Genomic DNA, 15,773 nt, shown 5'->3' on the forward strand with positions numbered 1-15,773 from the left:
CTCTTCCTAGTTGGTTATTCTCCCTCTCTCCTTCACGCCGTCCCCCTTTATCTCGTGTCCTCTCTCGCTCGCGCTCCGTCCCCGAAAGATTGCGAGCTCCGTTCCGCGCGAATCCTCCGTCGAACGTCCGCGGAATACCTTCCTTCTCTCAAGCGTGACCGTGTCGTAGCAGCACGAGCGCGCGCGAGCGCTCTCGCGAGTTCAACGGTGTTCATCATGGCGAGTGTGAAACGAACCTCGGTCGAGGGCACGGTCACGCTTCCATCGATCGTCGCTTTCACGACCCGATTTCGCGCGTGTTCTCAACGCTTCCTTCTCGCGTCGTACGACCGCATTCACGGGGAAACAATGAAAACGTAACGACGGGACGGGTCTCATCGCGCGGAATCTGGGAAACGTTCGTGGCACGGAGCGGCAAGAGATTGCGGGCCGTTGCAGCGTCGTGGGCACGAGCGCGTGGAACGCTCGAAAAAGATCGCCCCGAGGCTCGTCATTAGTCCGCGCGATCCGGCGTATCGCCGAGTCAGCCAGAGGTAACGCGAGGACGGAGGGAAAGGCGGGAGAAGATGATGATGATGAAAATGTGGCAGAAAATGACGAGCAAAAGAGGAACGCGGAGGAGCGAGAGGAACGAGGACGCTGGAATCGCAGGGTTGAAAGGGCGAGAGGGGAGAGGCTTCGGAGGCGGTCGATATCGTTCGAACCGCGTAAAGCTGTTTTGCGCCGAACGAAACGAAAGCCGGGGATATCATTGCGCCGATTCGCCTGGCCGTAACGCGAGGACTGCTGCCCGTAGACACACCTCGGCTTTTCTTCTCGCTTCCTCGGTAATGCTCCTCCCCAGTTCGCAACCGCCAAACCATTTCTCCGCGCGTCCGTCTTTCTTTTCCATCCCTTTCCCGTTCTCTTTTTCTTCTTCTCGGAAGCGAAGCCGCGGCGGTAAGGTAATTGTAGTGATTACGCTTCGCTCTTCCTCCCTTGCTCGCTCCGTCTCGCTCTTTCTCCTACCCACTCGCCTTTACGCCCCGTCTCTTCTCCTTTTCTCTCCAGCGTTCCGTGAAACCGTCTATCCGCCTATCTCGGAGCGTCTCCGTCCCCTTCCCTCCGTCCCAAAAGTCATCGACGTTCTTGCGCCGTAGCGTGTCTCTTCGGTGGATCCGAAAAAATCGCTCTAGCGGCTTGTAAACTCTTTGTTCCATCCACGGCGAGCGTCCCTCTTTTTGCCTGTGCCGGTATCGCCGCCGTTCTGCCCGACCCGTTTCCTCGGACGTTACGCTCCGACGTTCCGCGTTCGTCGGCGGACCATCTCGTTAGCCGAGCGGCGCGTACCCTTCGGATCCGGAAGAGTCCTCCCCATCCGTCCGCGCGCGCGCGTGGAATTTTCGCGGGGAGAGAATCCCGGCACGACTCTAATTATTTCTCGCAACTCGAGAATCAACGGAGAGACAGGCGAAGGAAGGAGCAGGGGGGCTAGAGAAAGAGAAAGGAATTCACCCCGAAGCGGGTCCGTTCCGCGGAGCTTCTCACACCCGAGACAGGGAGTCGAGCTACCGCTGTGATTTCAGCAGGGTGCTGGTGCGCGAGTAAAACCGAGAGCGGCGGCGGGAGCGAGAGCGGTACAGTTTTATCGAAAGAGGTGGTGGAGAGCGGCTGCCGTCGAGGGGTAGAGGGGAGGCTCGGGCGAAGGCGTTCGAGATGCCCGCGAAAGAGACGGCGGCCAGCCCCTTGCGGTGTGTCCGTCAGCCCGGCTATATATCACGTGTAAACGACTCGGGTATTAGCATATCTGTATCTGTCCGGTGGTTGTCCCTGCCAACTCTACCGGGGTGAACGTCTCCTCTGCCCGCCTCCACCTCCGGACCCACCAGGCCCCCTACCCGGAATCCTCCTCGGATACCCCCGGTCTCTGTCCGCCGCGTCCGCGTCCGCGTCCGCGTTCACGTCCTCGTCCCTGCGCGTTTCAGATGGACCAAGCAGATTCCGGAGACCGAGTTCGCCCCGGCTCCGCGGGGGAAGAGGGAAGCAGCGGGAGGAGGAGGAGGAGAGCGAGGTGGAGAGGAGAGGAGAGGAGAGGCTCGATGACGAGGACACGCGAAAACGCACCGCTCGCTCGTACTCGGACAGGCAGGCCGGGCCGGAGGTCCGAAAAAGACCGGGGACGAGGAGGGAAAGACAGATAGCAACCGGAGGATAGGTATCAGCCTGTTCTTCTCGAAACTTTAATTGGGAGCTTACACGACGCGCGGTACGTATTTACGCGAAGAAAGGTACCTTCCCCTTGCGCCGGGCGTAATCCGTTGCGGAGGAGAACCGGCCGAAAGACGGGCGTGCTCGTTACCACCGGTGGATCGCCGATTCAAAGAAATCTCGGGGCCGTTCCCTCGATCGGCCGTCGCCGGAATATCGTCGTTCCTCCCGAATAAGCGTATCAACGCGGGCGAGGAAACGGATATCGAGCACGGGATTGGAACGGTGCGAGGCGGCGCGTCGCCGCGGCGAGCGCGCGGCTTCCGTCCGAGCAGGATGAAAAATGAGAAAAATGGTGGCTGCAATGAGCGCCGGGGTAGGAGGAAGCGCGACGGGCCGAGGGGAGGAAGAGGAGAGAGAGAAGGAACGGGAAAAGGAAGAAGTAGAGGCCGCGCCACAGTAATAGCGGCCGAATCATTTTGCCGGGGTATTTTTCAAAATGACTGGGCACTGTAGGAGCGGTATGCCGTGTTCTCTCGCGATTCGTCTGGGGCTTCATCGCTCCGAATTGCCCGCAGATGCGAGGGAAAGAGGAAGAGACAGCGGGAGAAAGAGGGCGAAGGTGGCAAGCAGAAGGGGCGCGCACCGGTGTACCCGGTGTAGAAGGTACGAAGGGAAAGAGAGAAAGAGCCGACGAAAAAGGAAAGGCGTACGTATCGCGGCTGCACCAATGAGATAAAAGAGACGAAACCCGGTTGGCCAGACAGAGAGAGAGAGAGTGAGAGGAGGAACGCTGGAGAGAAAGAGCACGGACGGGCGCGCACGGGAGAGACGCAGAAAAGCGAAAGACGGAGAGAGAGGTGGGATCGAAGAAGATTGAGAGCATGAAAGAGAGAAAGAAGGACGGGCTACCGCATGGGCCACCGGTAAGAAAGAAGCCCGGTAATTGCGTACGCCAACCGTTTCTACCGTGGGGATGAATATTTCGATCTCTCGCCAAGTCTCGACCCGTTCCTCGAATCACCGGCAGCATGACTCGTTCGGAAGCAGAAACGCGGCGGAGGTATCGAAACGATTCTCGCCACCGACGCGGCGATCGGTCCCCGATACTCGCGCCGGGAGGTTCCTCCGGCTTCGAAACAACTCGGGGCTGTTATTCGTGGGTCCCCGGCGTTGATCGCGTCCGTCCGACGGGCGACGGGACGAATCCGCCGCGAATAATTCTTCCGTGGAAACGAGGGTTCGTAACGATCGCCGGCACCGACCGCTATCATCCGCCAAATGATCGTGTCCGGGCTCCTTTGTCTCTCTCCGAGCGGACTTACACAATTCCTATCCGTGGCATACCATTCGTCTAGATAGACAGACGGTATAATTTGGCGGGTCGTGTCATTTCGAGGCTCACCGCGATGCCAAGCCCCCACTTTTCGAGGCTCCATCGCGCGCGTTCCTCTCTACCTGAAACCGCCGCGCCGCCGCGTTCTCCCGCATTTCGACGTTTTCAGCGCCCTCCACCCACCCCGGCCACTCATTATACTCCGGTCCGTTCGATCGCGCGTGTCTTTCTTCCTTTCTTCCCTTCGGAAGAGCAACAACTGGTCATTTGCCAAATATTCGGAGCATTGCGTTACCCGGCCTTCCGAAAGGTAGAATCGGTTCGGGCCCTAAGGCTTCGTAGAGAAACGCTGACTACTCGTAGCAGTCGTCGGACGGCGCGGTCCCCTGGCTTCCCTTTGTTTCGCAAGAATTCCTCGACGCGATACGGGGAGGCATTCGATTCGGTTAGGGCGATTCGCTCGCGGGCTTCGCGATAACGCACGCCCGAGGCAACGGTGTCCCGCTGATGCGAGAAACTCCGCTACGTAGGCGTCCGCTACCGACGGAGGAGCGACCGGTATCGTCGCCGCTGCCGCCGCCGCCGCCGCCGCCGTTCGTCGTCCGCCTCGGATCGCCGTTCGGTAATTGCGGACGAGTCGCTAAACATGCAACGACATTCTCGAACACGCGATCCGTCTTCGAGCTCCTCGGCTTCTCCCCAGCCAAGCGGCCTGGAATCGAAGGGGAAGGGAGGGGACAGAGACAGCGAGGGCCGGCCGAAGAATTCAGACGGAGAGAACGTGCAGAAACATCTCGTAAACTCGCTCGACAATCGTCTGCACGCACGAGCCTGCGTAGTATCGCCGATCCGAATGAATACGTACGAGCGTACGTTCGTGACCACGTTCGGATGCCCGGCCGAACGGATTTGTCGGAACTTATTGAAATCTTTTATCGCGGAAGCGAGCTGGTTCCGTCGTACACCGGCGACGGCTGCCGACGGAGCGTCGACACGTCTATCGTCGCGACGCGGTTCCCCGTGTCAGACGGAAAATAAAAGAGTCCTCGGGGAACCGTAAACCCGGGGACGAATCGAAAATACAAAAGTCGAATGCACCGGTGATCGAATGCACGCGCGGAGGAGATGTGTCACGCGACACGCCGGTATCCGGCTGAAGATTCGGCAGTAGGCTCCCGGGGGTAGGGAGGCTGACGAAGGCGGGAAGGAGCGAAGAGGGTAGCTGAGAGATGGCGAGTTCTTATTACGACGCGGCCGTTCGCCGTCCAATTAGAGCCGTCTAATTGGAGGATCGTGGAGGCGCGGGGATGACGGAAGTGGCGATAAGGCCCGGTGCAAGCCGTCACGGTGCAACCACCGGGCGAAAGGACGACCCGAAGAGAGAACGCCGGACTCGTGGCACACAGTCGAACCGCGCGCCGGTACACGCCAGTGACGTACCCGAACGTATACGGCCCTCACAGAGCGAACCGAGGCGCGAATATAAATCACGCTATGTTATACTCGAGCGTGCGGCTACGCTGCAGCCGTTTCACGCACGCACGCACGCACGCACGCACGCACGCACGCACGCACGCACGCACGCACGCACGCATTCCTATGCACGTACGTACGAGTTCTCCCGTGTACTCGCGAGCCTCGCCGATCGCGATGCCTCGTTTCTTCCTGCGTCTTCTTTCTTCGCGCTTCTCCCGCTACTTTCTCTATTTCGACTCGCTCGCTTCTCGATGTCTTCTGTTTCACGCATTCTCTCTTCCGTTGTTTCCCGTTTCCATCGCCGTTTTCTATTCCCACCACGCGTCCGAACGTGATCGCGCCGTGCTCCGTTTGGAAGTATTCGGCAACCCCTCGGCGATCCGTTTAGTACGCTGGCAGAAAGGAGAGGAGATCGTTCCGACGAGGCGAGACGAAACGAGCCTCGTTTAGCTATGCGCTCGTCTATGCACGCATGCATGCACGGTCCACCGTTCGCAGGCGTTCCGGTCCGCGGGCAGTCGTTTTTAAGCTGGAACGCGCGTCGCCGCGGTATTCCCTGTCGTTCGTTCCGCCTTCGTTGCCTTTGATCGAGAGTAAATGAAACGACGAGGGAGAAAGGCCACGGACAGATACAAGGGCGAATCAAAATGAAAAAGGAGATCGAGCGGTCGGTCCGTGGAGATCGGATGAGACGAGGGAACGGCATCGGGGGGAAATGGAGCCGGAGAGGCAAAAGGAGAGGGAGGTATTCGTGTCCTGTCTTGCGAGCTGTGGGATATTCGTTCGTTCGTTCGTTCGTTCGTTGCATGAATAATTAAGAGCGGCCGGGATCGGCCGCTCGCTAGCACCGAGTGGCCCATATACACGCGCAGCCTATGGTGAGCCGGTAAAGCGCGTTACAGGATTACGAACCAGATACAATTATACCAGAACGCATTCCCATAAAGATTTTAAACGATCCCACTAATTTCCTCGGACTTTTCAATACCGCCCGGAGTAAGACGCGGGCGTGGCAATTAATTCCGCGGGTTATTTTTAACGCGGGCAACTGGTTATTCGTATCTGCCCACGTAAAGAAACGGATTAAGCTTTGGCGGTCTTCGGATTTATTTTCGACGGTCGCTCGGCTGCGTCGCGCGAGTCGGCCGTACGCGTCGACGATGTCTCGTAGATCCGGATCGCGAGCGATCCCTCGGTGAAACGTGTTCGTTCGGTCGCGGTTCGAGGGACCGGCGCGGCGCGGCGGAAAGTAATCGAGTCGGACGAAAACAGAGGAGAAGAAACGAAAGACAGAAGGGAGAGGCTCGGACGTGGCCTGTAGTTATCTGCATTCCGGTTTACCCAGAACCTATGCACCTGAGATGCATAACTCCGGCGTGCCGCGTGGAAAGTGCGCTGCGAGCGGCGTGGAGGGAGAGGGAATGGGATCTGACCGTTTCCACGATGTATCGGGGAACGTTCATAGGCGGGTGTTGCGCAAAAATTCCCCGCGAACCACGATCGCCTACCGATCGAGTATTTATCGTCGCGGACACCACGAAAATTCCGTGTTAAATCACAGGTTTGCGCGGCTGCCCTCGTTCCCGCGGCTCGAACCGGCCAGAAAATTGTCCGAGCAATTTCGCGGGGCTAGTTCTAAATTCGTTTCCGAGGAATGCGAACCGTCCCCGAAAAGACACGAACACGGTTCCGTCGATTTCGTTCGGCTCCGGCCGAATTCCGGAGCGAAACGCTCGTCTTCCCTTAACCGGAGCCGATCGGCTCGGCTGCTCGGCATTCATTTTTTCTTTCCCGGAAACGACGACGGCCGGGATAGTTTCGTGTATCCGTTCCCGCTGCGATTCCACGCTCGATACACGCTTCTCGGACTTCTCGTTCGCTCGGACGGACGAGCGTGCATCGCGCGCGATGCGATCGTATCGCTAATTGCGGTTCGCTATCTCTCGAGAGGCTTAGGCGATTCTCGTGACTCACTCATAACGCGATATCTCGCGATTTCTATTCCCGTCCGGCGATTTTTCCACGCTCCCGTCGGTTACGTGTGCCGAAACTCGTGACGCGATCGAGGGCGAGAACGATCGGAGATACAGGGCGCGGAGGGAATAAGAGCGAGCGTCTCGGTTCGCAGTTCTTCCCGTCGAATTCGAGCCGGCTTTCCCCGGCGACGCGGAGCCGGCGGTAAAGGAATTCTCTTACTCCCGTGAAAGGGGAAGGTTGGAGACCTCTCTTTTGCCGTGATTTCTGGGACGATACACTCGACCGCTTGTCGTCGTGGACGGGACGAACGTGCACCGCACAGCGCGACGCGATCCTATCGGTAATTGCAACCGGCTGTACCAGGGGGAGTACAAGAGCGAAAGGACAGAAGGCAAGAACGGAGGAGGGAAATCCTGCGGCCGCGCCACGGCGCGTTGCGCCGCTCAGAATTCGATTATATTACGATTTACGGCCAGGCGAGATTTCCTCGAGCCGATCGAACGGACGAAACAACGAACGGAACGAGAAACGGGAAACCGATGGGAAGGAAGAGAGCGAATCGCGCGCCGAGCCCAGCCACGGACGAGGCCGAGGCTAACGCAATAAGCGCAGGTGCGGATTGACACAGCGGACTAGTATGCTGATGCAATTAGCAGACCTCGCGTACACCTATGCTGCCTCTACTACGCCTATCGTCGGGTATAGGCGAAACCCACGAGCACGGCATGCCGCGTGTACCGATAAAGTGGACCGATCGCAGGCGAAGCATAGAGAAACGCGGCGGAGGGACCCCGAGCGGCGGAGAAAGAATGGGAGGAGAAGCGGGTGCGACGACGGAAAGAGCGAGAGAACGATGGAGAGAAAAGAGCCGAGCGAATTGCGCTGTTTATTAATGTGTGCCAACGGAGCGTGTCTGTCATGTAGGTAGGTAGGTAGGTTGGTAGGTGAGAGCGACGATGCCGATAGAAGGAGGCTGGCTGCTCCCGGTGCTGTTGTTGCTGTCGGCGCGATCGCTGCCGTTGCTCGGATCGACGCGACGGGGGCCGCGTCGCGCGCGTGTATGCGTGCCTCCGCTTCGATTCGCTTTAATTAGAGCAAGTTCGTGTTTACACAAAGGTACACCGGCTCCCAGTCGGGAAAAATCCGCAGGCGCGACCGCGTTCGATCCGCCACACCGTTTACGCTTTATTCGAGGTCGATCGGTCGATCGACGCGGCACTCGCGCGCGCCTAATTATTCCAGAAACTCGAACGCGTCGCGTCGCCTCCGCTCAGCCGCGCTTTTCAAGATCGTGTCCGTTTACCGTTAACTCGGTATCCTCGCGGTGGCGTCCGGTCCGTAATCCCCCGAAATTCGCGAAGGCCGGATTGAAATTCTTCATTACGGGACTCTATCGGCGGCGATTTCGCGGAAGACGCCGCGCCGATGCCCCGCCGCCGAGCCACGAGTGTAATAAAAATTGAAGACACAGGTAATTGAAGCTACACGCTCGATCGGCGGTTACCGTGAAGCCGAACCGTAATTAGCGCGTTCGACCGTGCGAAATTTTCGCGAGCAAGGAAACCACGAGTGGTTATTAGGAAGTACTCCGTCGAGTGGTAATTTCTGGAATTTTAATGCTCGCGTTTATTACGCGCTGTAACGTTTATAATTGCTGCATACTGGAATGGCCTGCGCGATTCCATCGGTTTCTCGCGGAAACCTCCTTCGATATCTCGCCCTGCATCGTTCGAAGTGTTTTCGTTCGCGGCTGGAAAAGTCCGGCGACGCGACAAGATGGCGACGGGACGCGACATCGTCGCGCGGAAATCGCGCGGTACCTACACGTTCGAACGGTGATAGAATAATTATCGGCGCTGAAGGGTTTCTCGGCGAGATAACAATTACGAGGGAAACCCGGTGTACGAGTAGTCCGGACTGGACGCTAAACGCTCCGAGATTACGGTATGCAGCGTTTTAATGGTCTGCGAGCATTAGCGAAGCCCACTTGTCTGCCTATAAAGACACCAGACGTAGCGCCTCTGACAATTTTATCGCCCCGTGAAACGATAGACCGTCGTCGGGAGTTTGTTCGCGGGAATATTTCGCGAATCTCCGCGGATCGGGGGGGACAGCGTTCATTCCCGGTGAAGAGCGTGCATTAGCCGCGGCATTTTTCCATAGACGTATCTCCCGCTTTCGCGAGCCGAGGCGCTTCGAACGAGATCGTCTAACGATTTTTCTCGGCTCGTAATCGCTAATGGCGCCTCGATCTCTCGTTGTATCGGGGAGTAAAGTTAATTATCATCGATCATCGGTGCGCCGATCTTTCGCGGAAAGAGAGGAATTACCATCGGAATGAAAGACGTTGCCCGAGCAAGTCCGGTCCAGGCCGTCCTTCCGAGAAAAGGCATCGCGGAGGGGCAGAGAGCGAGGGAGAAAGAGAGAAAGAGGGAGAGGCTGTTTACAGGCGAAATCGTGCGTCGGGCAATCGATCAATCGATTCTCTAGGCGTTGCAGGTTATTACGTGAAAAATTCTTGTAGCGTCGATAGCTTCTCGCCGCGGGAGGGTTCGGACCCCCAGCGTACTCCTCCACCTCACGGCCCTCCTCCCGCCAGCCTTTTCCCCTTTCTTTCATCTTTCTGCCATCAGCAATCCTCATCTATCTCTTCCCTCCTCGTTTGCCGATCATCCTCCTAGCTCGGAACTCTCTGCCCAACATCCTTTTGTTCTTCGTGTCTTTTTTCTCTTTCTTCGTTACTCCTCTCGCTCTTTCCCCGCCTCTTTCACTTTCTCGGACTCTTCCTTCTTCTCGAATATACCGTCGTCTTCCTCGTTTCACCCGTATTCGTTTTGTCGCGCAACCCCGCGCCGTGTCCCGCGGACAGCTTTCGAAACACCGAAGTTCCGTCGCTGTAACATTGTTCCGAGCGAAACGAGAAACGTTACGGAGTTCGTCACCTATACATTCCAGCGGGGAACACGCGTATAAATCGTTCGAGGGAGAGTCGCAGGGGACAGAGAGAAGGACGGACGATGGTCTCGCGAGGGTTCAGCGGAGTGCAGAGAGCACAGCGGAGGCGCAACCGCACGGAAAACCAGCGCGATGGAACATGATTTATCCGTTGGTCGGGATTTTTATCGCCGCCGGTAAAGGTTACAGTTACGTCGCATTCGCGGTTTGTCGACGGCGTACACCGTACACGCTGCCGACCGCCATACTCGCGCGCGATCCTGCCTATTGTGCGACACCAGATGCCACGGCCCTTTTCCTGGATTCCGGAGCCTCAGTTTTGTAATAGCGAGCGATGCGCGCAACTGGCTCCAGGTTTCAACCGTGAAACCAGTTCCCGACGACGTTACCGCCGACGACCCCGCCTCGTTCGTTGCGACACACCGAATGTTCCCTTAAATATTCGTCGAGCGCTTAATAAACGATACGGCCGTCTACTGGACGAGGCGACGCGCGTCGGTTGATTATAAATTTGGCGAAAGCGGCCGCCACCGGCGCGAATTTCCCGCAAATAGAAGCGAGGGATCCGACGTAGGCGCATTAGGTATGCGACCACGCTTATACCGTAACTCATGGCTATTGTGATTATCGGTGTTCAGGATCGGCTATTAACGCCGCCCCGACTGCTCCCGGTCGACGCGTCTTCCGAGCATATCCGATCCACCGATAACGCGTGCACTTTACACGATAAAACTGTCGACCGGAACGGCGGCGACCCGGCGCGAAGCCCGTCGAGCGACGTCGTCGACGACTCCGCGTCGCGGGAGGTCCCGACGATCGATTCGCGCGACAGGTTGCGCGGCGACGGGTATCCCGCGAGATCGCGAGTCATCGGAAAGAAGTTTCGTAATTGAACGAAACCGCCCAGCCCGTTCACCGCTCGCGAGATCGCCGCACCGGAGCGTGCACCGACTGTTGCTCGCTGCACGCTCGTAAAGCAACAAGGGAACCGTGGCGATGCATTCGGTTGCACCGTACCGTGTAACCGGGCGTTTAGCGGCTGCTTAGCGATCCGATTCTACCGATTAGAGGAAAAACCTTGCGTAAACGCGAGCCGCCGCGTTTGTTTCGCGCCGGTAGCCATGCACCGCCGTGCATTATGTTCGCTCGGCTTGTCCGCGGCATTTGCCAGCGTATTTACCACCGTCGCTGATAACCGGTAATTCTATCTCGGTAATTATCCGCGTTGAACAACCTGGAAACCGCCTTACTTTCGAGCCGATCTCGTTCCTGTCTCGCAGCGTACCTACGCTGGCTCGGTCCTCGTCTCTTCTTCTTTTTTTTTTTTCTTCTTTCCTTCCCGATCGACGCGATCGGAGGTTTGCGAAGATATCCGTAGCGCGACGAGGGGAATCGAGTTTCGAAGAGCACGCCGAGCCGAAAGCACACGTTTCCGCGATGCAAGTCGAATCCATCATTAGGCGCTACCGATCGGATATGGTAGAAAGCGGTCGTTGGATGCACGCAAGTAGGATGCCCGGTAAAAACCGTTCGCTGCACGCGTGCAAAGTGTTTCGCGGCCCGAGGCCATTCGGAGATTCCAGATTCTCGACACCACTTATCTTCCATGCAACTTTCTACCAGTGGAGCAGATGAGAGGCACCGATAAAAACGCATGAAATATATCGACAGCGTTTTATGCGCGCACCGTCGATCGACGATCAAGTTATTAATAATCTTTTCGCATTTAGCTACCGGTATCCACGGGGAACGGAGTCTTTTCGGCTGCGCCTATCTCGCGCGCACGCCTCGCCGGTGTTCGCTCCTTCCTCTTTCCGTCGATCCGCCGGCATTTAACTTTTTAACGAGGAGATGATTTTAATGAGGACGAAACGCGTCGGCCGATCGTTCGATCTTCACCGCGATTGATCGATGCGTCGCTCTCTAGCGCTGTTTATCTCTTTGTCGCTCTGTCCCTCCTTCCCCCTCCCGCTGTTTCTCTCCTCCCCCCCTCTCTCACTCACTGTCTCCTTATCCAACAGTTTGTTCGTTTCACTTTCCATCTCTCTCCCGCTCTTGGCCTTGCATTCCAGCGAAAAAAAGAACCGTCGAAAAAATTGTTTTCCGCCGAACCGATATTTCGAGTCGGCATTCCTCGTTCCCGGCGAAGGGACTGAAACGTATAGGAGCGTTTTCGCATAGGGGCGACTGAATAGCCGCATCGAGACTAATGAACGCGGTACGAGCGGACATTCTGGGCAGCGTAGTCGAGCGCAATGGCGCGGCGGTGATAAAATGACGACGGCGCGATTAATCGAGACATTGGCACGGCCCGTCCTGATCGCGGCTGTTTTCGCGCGCGTCCACTAATAAACCGTATTTTTCATCGCGCGACGCCAATGCCGCTCGACTATTCAGCCGGACAGCCCCGTTTATATGAGACGGTAAAAACCTCCTACCGTATACGCGAGCTGGAGCAAGAGCGAGCGAGCGGGCGAGCGCGCGCGCGCGCGCGCGCTGAGAGCTGGTTTGAAGCGCCCCCGGCTACACCAAGATTCCAGATTCTCGTCATCGTCCGTCATTTCGGGGTAACTTCGCCAGAATAAATCGACTCGCACGGCGAAACTGTAACGCGATAATTATAGTAAAAGCACGGGGCTCCGACACCGAACGGCGACAAATGAAATATACGCGCGCCCGTAACGATCCCGCTCGCAACCGCTCTTACACTGTATCGTTTTCGGCGATCTCGTTCGTGCCCGCACCGCTTGCGCCGCGTTCCCGACTCCCGGCCGGTTTGCGCGACCTCTTCCTCCGCGCGGAACGTCGTTACCGCGTACGGCGAATTGCGGGTTCGCCCCGTCGACCGTTCGTGACGGCGGGCAACTCGGGAAACATCGAAACAACGTTGATTGACGAGGGTCACCGACAAATCGACGCTCGAACAAGAGGGTCCGTCCATCTCACCGCGCGATCCGTTACGAACACGATGGAACCGCGCTACCTGGTCGCGGCCGAATAGTCCTCCACCCGCGGAGGAACGCGTTCGTCGGCGAGCCGGCTCGGACGGAACGTTAACGCGAATTATTCAAATTTTCAATCGCGCGCGGCCCGATGCCGTATCCGCTCGGCTTAACGGTACGCGCGTGGGGAGGGCTGCGTGCGGCGGGCGTTTGGACGACGCCCCGAGCGTTTTCGGTATGACGGATTCCCGACGCCATTCATCTTTCGTGCGATCTCGTTGCCCGGAGAAACGACCGAACCACGAACATCCTCCGACCTCCGAAACGATCGCGAGCGACGAACCACCTGCGCGCCCGAATAAACGGCAGCTCAACGAATCGTCCCTTTCACGCGTTCTCTCCTTTCCTCTTATCCTCGAGCTCGCCGTTGTTTTCACATTTTTACGAACGGCTCTCGCGACTCTCTCATCGATGGACGTCGGATCGATCGAACCTGCTCCGCGACGCAGCGGGTTTTCCTGAAACGCTTGCTCCGTCGAGTGGAAAGGCGTACGCGCGCGATTAGGCGGCCGGTTTAAATCGAAGAGCGGTGAAGAAGAATCGCGGAGAAGAACGAGGGAGGTTCTTCTGGATGAGTTCTCTCCGGAGAAAATAATTTGCGGGTGTCCGGTCGGCTGTGTCTGCGGTCTCGGTTCGGCCGACGAGGATGCCGGTAGAGGCTGCCGGTCGAGCGCGAGCAGGAGAACGCGAAACGGGGAGGAGCAGAGGATGTTGTGGTCGGTGGCCGTAGATGAGAAAACGGGGTGGCAGCGTGGCAGCGGAGCCACGCAAACATGAACAAGAGAAGGACGAAGAAAATAGGGAGGGGGGTCCGAGGTCTCGGCTGCGGACTTTATTAACTCTGTGTAACGTTACACGCTGGCCCGCAAGTGCGCGAAATTGCTCGTAAATCGAGACCCCTTTTTTCACTGGAAGCCCGGCGACGATATCTCGGTGGACGCGCCGAAGGATCGACGCAGCCCGAAAACGTAGACTTTTCGAAGCCGGCCGGCGAGGAGTTCGAGAGGCGGAAATCCCGTTACCGCTCGTCCGCGAGATAGCATCGCTGCCCTTTCTTTCTTTTCGCCATCGCGTCGCGACGTTCGCTTCTTGGATTCCCGTGCACGAAACGGCAGTCCGCTACGCGAGCCCGGGACGAATTATTAACTGTGCTCGTCCGTCGGACGCTGCCTCCGTGTTTCGTTGCTCGAGGTCCTCGCGAGGGACGACCGAGGAGACGGTCCAGCGAGTCCGCGGAACGTCGTCGCCGCGTCCGCTCGAGTCGGAGATAAAAGCCGGAGATCCTCGGTGGACGGAATCGGGGGATAGCGCGCGAAATATCGAGCGAGATTTTCCACGAACTCAACGCGACCGTGGGATTTCGCGTTATTACGCGACCGCGAGCGTTCAGATATTCCCGGTGTCTCGCGGCGCGCGATGCGGTACGCTCCCGGTAGGCAATACGGGCAACTCTGTTAGATATACGTAGGCACGGCCGCCGCATAACCTCGGCTACGAAGCAGCTCGCGCGGCATTCACATGCAAACGCAGTAAATAGTCGTGCAAACATCGCGGCAGGGAAATAATAGCGTCAGCGTAGATGGTAGCAGAAAGGGGCTCGTGCGAGCATCAGTTGTGTCGGACCGTACAAGAAACGCATTCCAGCATAAAGCACGCTATAGGTCCCGCAGATAATTATCTGTGTTCAAGAGAGAGAGGGAGAGACAAGGCGGGAGAGAAAGGGGAGAGGCAGAGGAAGAGACAGAGAGAAAGAGAGAGAGAGAGAGAGAGAGAGAGAGAGAGCTCGGGACCGGTACCAGGACTCCCCCGGAACCTCGGGCCTCGAGCCTCGGGCCTCGGACGCACGCGGAACGCTGGTAAATCCTGGACCTCGTAAATGCATAAATAAGCCCGGCTAAACGCGTGACACCGGTTGATCTGTCTTCGCGATTCTCGTCCTCCTTCGTAGCCAGTTAATCGTCCTTCGATTCTTTTCCCTGCGAGAACCTCTCGGGCCTGCGCGCAGGCAGCCCGCTGAGCGACGAAACGTTTCGAGGATCTCTGAATGCGCTTACAGCTTTCATATGCAATCGCGACAGGGTAAACCATTCAGATTCCGCCGGCTACATCGACGCCCTACCTACGCGTCGAATTTTATCATCCGCGGCGCACGGAGCCGCGAGGGCTTTATCGAGCCGCGAGACACGCTCGATCGCGTCCGACCGGGTACGCACCGGACGGTTGTAATTCATGTTAACGAGGTCCGTTTCCCCGGGCGGAAGAGAGGAAGCCCGGCTAGCGGGCACGTCTCCGCCGTGTCCCCGTCGACTCGACGCGAGCCGGGTCTCTCTCTCGTTACGGGAGTTCCCGTTCCTGTTTAGGCATTCTCGTTCCGCCGCGGTGTCTCCCCTGTCGCAGCGCGAGGCGACGTTCACCGAGATACGGTCCGTTTGCGTTAGCATCGCCGTAACCCGGCTCCTCGTGGTTCGTTCGAACAGACGCAACAGCCGAGCTGACGAGGTCGACGCGATCGTGCCGCGATCCGCCCGCCCGCGCCCGCTGAAATCTCCTCCCAAGCGACGACCGTGCGACTCGCCCGGGGAATTTTCGAGCGGAGGCAGCTCTCTCGAGCCAGCCTCGACACCGGGATCGTTTCGATCGGCCTCGAAACTGCCCGGGGAAATTGACGCACTGGGAACTCCTCGGCGCGGATCGAATCGCGCGCTACTTCCAACTACTCCGAGGAATGCGCACCGTCACACCGTTCGCTCCGAATCTATTCCATCGGCGGTACAATAAATTCGACGCGAAACGCGTCGGCGGAACCGGCCGCGATCTCCCGGGCAACTTCCGACGCGACG

At 57.9% G+C, this 15,773-nt stretch overlaps 1 protein-coding gene across 1 annotated transcript in view; it reads left to right on the top strand.

Moving 5' to 3' along the window:
* Positions 1–15,773, top strand: part of LOC116433533 (protein dachsous-like) — a 221,842-nt gene that overhangs the window by 28,951 nt on the left and 177,118 nt on the right. The window lies entirely within an intron of this gene.

This window comes from Nomia melanderi, chromosome 9 (genome assembly GCF_051020985.1).
Source record: "Nomia melanderi isolate GNS246 chromosome 9, iyNomMela1, whole genome shotgun sequence".
NCBI lineage: Eukaryota > Metazoa > Arthropoda > Insecta > Hymenoptera > Halictidae > Nomia > Nomia melanderi.